We start from the raw sequence: 6000 nt of genomic DNA on the forward strand, positions 1-6000 counted from the left end.
ATCCTATGCCATGTGAAAGATACAAGTATGGTGGAACCGACAGGAGTCGAGATACCAGTGGTAGGGGAGTTTCCAGATGTTTTTCCGGATAAGATACCGGGTTTACCACCGAAGAGAGAGATAGAATTCAGTGTTGAGTTAGAACCAGGGATGGGACCAATCTCTAAGGCCCCGTACATATGGGTCCTAAGGAGTTAGAGAAGCTGAAGAAATAGTTGAATGATTTGGTGGATAAGGGACACACTAGACCAAGTTTATTGCCGTGGGGTGCACTAGTCTTGTTCGTGAAGAAGAAAGATGGGAGCTTGAGGTTGTGTATATACTACAGGGAGCTGAACCGTGTCACAGTGAAGAACATGTATCCTTTACCAAGGATAGATGATCTTTTTGACCAGTTGAGTTGAGCAAGTGTCTTTGCAAAGATTGATTTAAGGTCGGGGTACCATCAGGTGAGGATTCGGGATGAAGACATACCAAAGACAGCTTTTCGATCGAGGTATGGTCACTATGATTACGTGGTGATGCCGTTTGGGTCTACTGATGCGCCAGCAGTGTGGATCTGATGAACCGGGTTTTAGCCAATACTTGGATCAGTTTATGGTGGTGTTTATAGATAATATCTTAGTCTATTCCAAGAGTATGGAGAAGCATGAGGAGTATTTACGATTGGTGTTACAAACTCTCCGTGACAACCAACTATATGCTAAGTTGTCTAAGTGTGAGTTATGGTTAGAGAAGGTGGCTTTTCTAGGCTATGTGATCTCTAAAGAGTGTGTACCTGTGGATCCTTGCAAGATTGAGGCGGTGTCTAACTGGGAGGCACCAAAGAATGTGGCCCAGATCAAGAGTTTCTTGGGTTTGGCAGGGTACTATCGCCAGTTCGTGAAAGACTTTTCCAAGATCGCCAGACCTATGACAGCTTTGATGAGGAAAGAGAATAGGTTTCGTTGGGATGAAAGTTGTGAGACGGCGTTCCAAACATTAAAGGAGCGTTTGACCACAGATCCAGTCTTTGCTTTACCAGAAGGGAGTGAGAAATTCGAGGTGTATACAAATGCTTCAAAGAATGGGCTGGGTTGTGTGTTGATGCAAAACGGGAAAGTCATTACCTATGCTTCTAGGTAATTGAAGTCTTATGAGGAGAACTATTCGACACATGATCTAGAGTTGGGTGCCGTTGTGTTTGCTCTCAGGATTTTGAGACACTATCTTTATGGGGTGACCTTTAAGGTGTTTTCTGATCATAAGAGTCTCAAGTACATCTTTACTCAAAAGGAGTTGAATATAAGATATAGGAGGTGGATGGAGCTTATAGGAGACTGTGACATGGATATCATATACCATGAAGGGAAGGCTAATATGGTGGCCAATATGTTAAGTAGGAAGAGTGTGCATTCTCTATGCACAACTATGTTACTAATGAGACTGAAAGACGAAGTGACCAAGATGGGGATACATGTGATCCAGAAAGGGGATGCTAGGGGTGATTTGACAGTTCATCCGGATCTTTATGCTTATATTCGCAGGAAACAGACTCTTGATCCCAAGATTCAGGAATGGCGAGCTGGAGTAGGGAAAAGGACGGTGTCTCGGTTCTCTATTCATTCTGATAGGAGTGTTCAGTTTGATGGTAGATAGTGTGTACCTAAGGATGAGAAGTTGAAAAAGATAATCATGACTGAGGCTCATCGCACACCGTATTCAGTACATCCAGGTGGTGACACGCTTTATAGAGATCTTAAGAACACGTTTTGTTGGCCTAGGATGAAGAGGGAGATAGCTGAGTTTATGGCTAGACGTTTGACTTGCCAGAGAGTCAAAGGGGAACAGCGACAACTGCAAGGTAAGATTCAGTCTCTTGAGGTACCTGAGTGGAAATGGGAATCTATTTCCATGGATTTCATCGTGGGTTTACCAAGGAGCCAGCAAGGTAATAACATGATATGGGTGATCGTCGATCGTTTGACCAAGTAAGCTTATTTTATTCCCATGAAAGATAAGTGGAGTAAGGTGCAGTTGGAAAATAGCTACATGAAAAATGTTGTGAGGTTACATGATGTGCCAAAAGACATTGTGTCAGATCGAGAGATGCGAGGTTCATTTCTCGGTTTTGGCAAGAGTTGCAGAAATTGATTGGGACTACGTTAAAGATGAGTACTACATTTTATCCTGCAACAGATGGGCAGACAGAGAGGACAATCAAGACCTTGGAAGACATGTTGAGGGCTTGTGTGATGATGTTTGGTGGTAGCTGGGAAGACAGGTTAGATCTGATTGAGTTTTCTTACAACAACATCTACCATATGAGTATTGGGATGGCTCCGTTTGAGGCTTTATATGGGAGGAGATGCAGGAGTTCGATTTGCTAGGATGATAGCACCGAGGCAGTGGTTTTAGCTCCACAGATGGTACATGATATGGTGGAGCATGTGAAGTTGATTAGACAAAAGATGAAAGCAGCACAAGATCGACATAAGAGTTATGCGGACTTACATCTGCGGGACATTGAGTTCCAAGTTGGTTCAAGGTTCTTTTGAAGGTGTCACGTATGCGTGGGGTGATGCGATTTGCTAAGAAAGGGAAGCTAAGCCAAAAGTTCATTGGCCCTTATGTAATTTTGGATCGTGTGGGAGAGGTTGCTTATCTGTTAGGTTTACCACTAGCTTTGGATCAGGTACATAATATGTTTTATGTGTCTCAGCTACAGAAGTATGTGAGTGATCCTTCTCATTTGCTAGAGGTTGAGAACATTGAGTTGGATGAATCCTTGTCTTACCTTGAAGTACCAAAAGAGATCCTAGATCGCAAGGTTCGCAAGACTAGAACTGGGGAGACATTGTTGCTAAAGGTTTTATGGTCTAATCACAACGTTGAGGAAGAAACTTGGGAGGCGGAGGAAGCTATGAAGGAACACTACCCGTCTCTTTTCGATCAGGTATGTGTGGTTACGGGGACGTAACCATGTTTATTTTAGGGGGGTAGGAGATTATCGCATAAGGTTTTGGTATGGTTTTATGTAACTTTTGGTAACGTTAGTGTTTGTTCTGAGTCATAGTGAGTTGTGTTTGACTTTTGTTTTTGAGTTTTCGTTGTGTTTTTGTGTCATAGCTGAGTTAGTAAGTTTATTTTTTTGTATGGGTTTGAACTTCGGGGACGAAGTTCATTTTTACGGAGGGAAGACTGTAATACCACGGATTTATGAGCTGTTGGGTACTCTATCGAGTGGGGCTTACTCTGTCGAGTAAGTTAGATTGGCATTCTGGAGTGTGTTCTGCTTGATGGATACTCGATCCAGTGAGCGCAACTCGATCGAGTAAGCGGTACTCGATCGAGTAACTTAGTTACTCGATCGAGTTAGTCAGGTTATATGGGTTTTTGGCCGGGTTTGATAGCAAGGCGTGAATGTTTATAAGTATTTATCGTCAGTTTCTTTTACCTTTTTACTTTATTCTAAACCTTTTTACAAAAGAAAATAAAACTACGTTGAATTCTTCTCTCGCATTGCTATCAAATCCAAAGGCTAGAGTCGTCGGATTTCGGAGTTCTTTATACCGTTGAGATCGTCGAATTGTGCGTAAGGTCCTTGTACAATTTTTATGTCGATTCATTAGTTTTGGTTTAAACCCTAATTGGGTGAATTGGGGATTTTGGGAGTATTGTTGATTATAGATTGTAGTTGTATGATTATGTGATTATAGGAGGTGATTTCGTAGAGGAACGTTTTTGATCCGCTACTTGTGATTGTTGATCGATGATTTCAATCCAGGTAGAGAAACTCAGTTATTGTGTAAATTATATAAGATAGTTGTTGGTTGATTGGCATGTGTATATATTGTAATTGGTTTTGGTATTGTTGATATTATAATTGGTCATTGTTGATTGTCTGTGGTTCGCGAGGTGCGCCCTCGGCTGAGTGGAGTCACTTGCGGGAGTGGCTTCACGCCCTTGATTTGCCCCTTGTGGTTCCCGTCATAAGGGGGATGTGCACCTTAAGGAACTTGGGTTATTCGCTCGATGGAGATGAGCGGGGCTTAGGTGGGAACGGTGACAGGACAGTCGTATACCTATCAAAAATAACCAACTGGCTCTAACTAATATTGCTAGGGAAGTCGGGTCGATCTCCACAGGGAAATGGGAAGATGTCAGCTTTGTCTAAGTTCGTCTCGGTAACCAAATTGGGGGGTTTTAATTGTATTGTTCTAAACTAATGAGAGTAAGAAAGAGAAATAAGCAGAGAAAAGGAATTAACCAGATAGAGAAAACAGCTAAGACAGACGGTTCACCATAATCATTCGGTCAAGTAATCTAGGTCTCGGGTCAATGCAAGTATGGTCTGAGGAGCAGTGAATATCTCCTTTCGGTCTCAATTCGCCCTAAAACACAAATAGCTTAGCTTTCGCCCTAACTATAATGCTCTATTGTTCGCTACTAGTCTCACCTCTTCCAACCTTTCGGTCCAGGTCAAGGGTCACTATGATATAAATGCCTAATCGCGTCGACTCAATTAGACAGATACAGATAAATGCAGCAGTTAACAACAAAGACTACACCAGCATTAACCTAGTAATTCGATTACTATCCCTTCATAATTATAGATCCCCTTTAGTCTTAGCAAAAGGGAATTAGCTACGCATCATCATTGAATTAACAACAATAACATATAGATAATTGAAACTAAACATAATAACAAGCTAATAAGGATTGAATAGAGTAGTGATGAAATAATAAGAGAAGAATAGCAGCACAATAACAATAAATTATGATTAAGGAATTAAAGAAGAATAATAATACCAATAGTAAATCCAAATTCGAGTAGCAAGAGAGTAGAAGAAGAGCCAAAAATCCAAGGAACAGTAGTCAAAGATAGAGTAAAAGTGAATGAGAGAGCCAAAGTTACGTTGGTCTTCCCTCTGTCATATACGAAAATCCTCTCTAAACCTAATCTATGGACTAATTACATAAGCCCATACGAAATTAGGCGGAAAAAGTCTATTACAGGATAAACTACTCGATCGAGTGGAAATAAACCACTCGATCGAGCAAACTAACATCAAACCCCTCGATCGAGTGGAAATAAACCACTCGATCGAGTACTCCTTGCAAAGTCTTCTCGATTGACTCCTCGAACTTCTCGATCGAGCAACCTTCAACATATAGAGCATTCGATCGACTAGAAAACTAGTCGATCGAGCTGTTTAAGCACGTTAGACATTGAAACACCTCCCGAAACCAGCTCATGCGTCTTCAAAGTGTTGGATTCCAAGCTCCGGCTCCTCGTTCTCCATAAATGCATGCAAAAGGGACGAATTAAGGCTCGATTTAGCTCCTTTTTGTTTTATTCCTTCAAATTACATAAAACGAACCAAAGTAGAATATTCGGGGGTATTTGTAGCTAGATGCTACATAAATAGTACATAAATGCGTGTAAAAATGAGGTAAAAACCTTATATAAAATACACGCATCAAATCTCCCCAAACCAAACCTTTGCTTGTCCCCAAGCAAATTATGAATGCAACTAAGAATAAACAGTGGAACAGGACCAACGCATCAGCTACAAATCACCCACCAAAACAAGTTTAATGCAATAACTGACAAAGTGACAAATGAGAAGTGCAAACGAATTAAATCAATGTTTCAAACTTACTGAACCGTCGACCTTGCAAGACTCAAAAGATATCGGACTCTCACGGGTCGCTCATCACTCAAAATTAGGCACAAGGTGAGTATATATGTGAAAGATAGAAAGAAGTAAAGTCACTCACCTAACTCGACCTATAAGAACATGCATGCAGTTAACAGGAATAAAGTCTCTACAACCGTACATACGTATTTCAACCATACTAACGACCAAGACACATGCCGAGGACTTACATTTGTGTAAGTGAGGTAATGGGTAAAAAGGGGCTAAGATGAATTTGGATACGTGGAGTTAATAGCCAGGCTAGCAACAACGAATCCAAATATAAACTGCATCCCAACTTCGTACTCAATATAACAAA

Source organism: Silene latifolia, chromosome Y, assembly GCF_048544455.1.
Source record: "Silene latifolia isolate original U9 population chromosome Y, ASM4854445v1, whole genome shotgun sequence".
NCBI lineage: Eukaryota > Viridiplantae > Streptophyta > Magnoliopsida > Caryophyllales > Caryophyllaceae > Silene > Silene latifolia.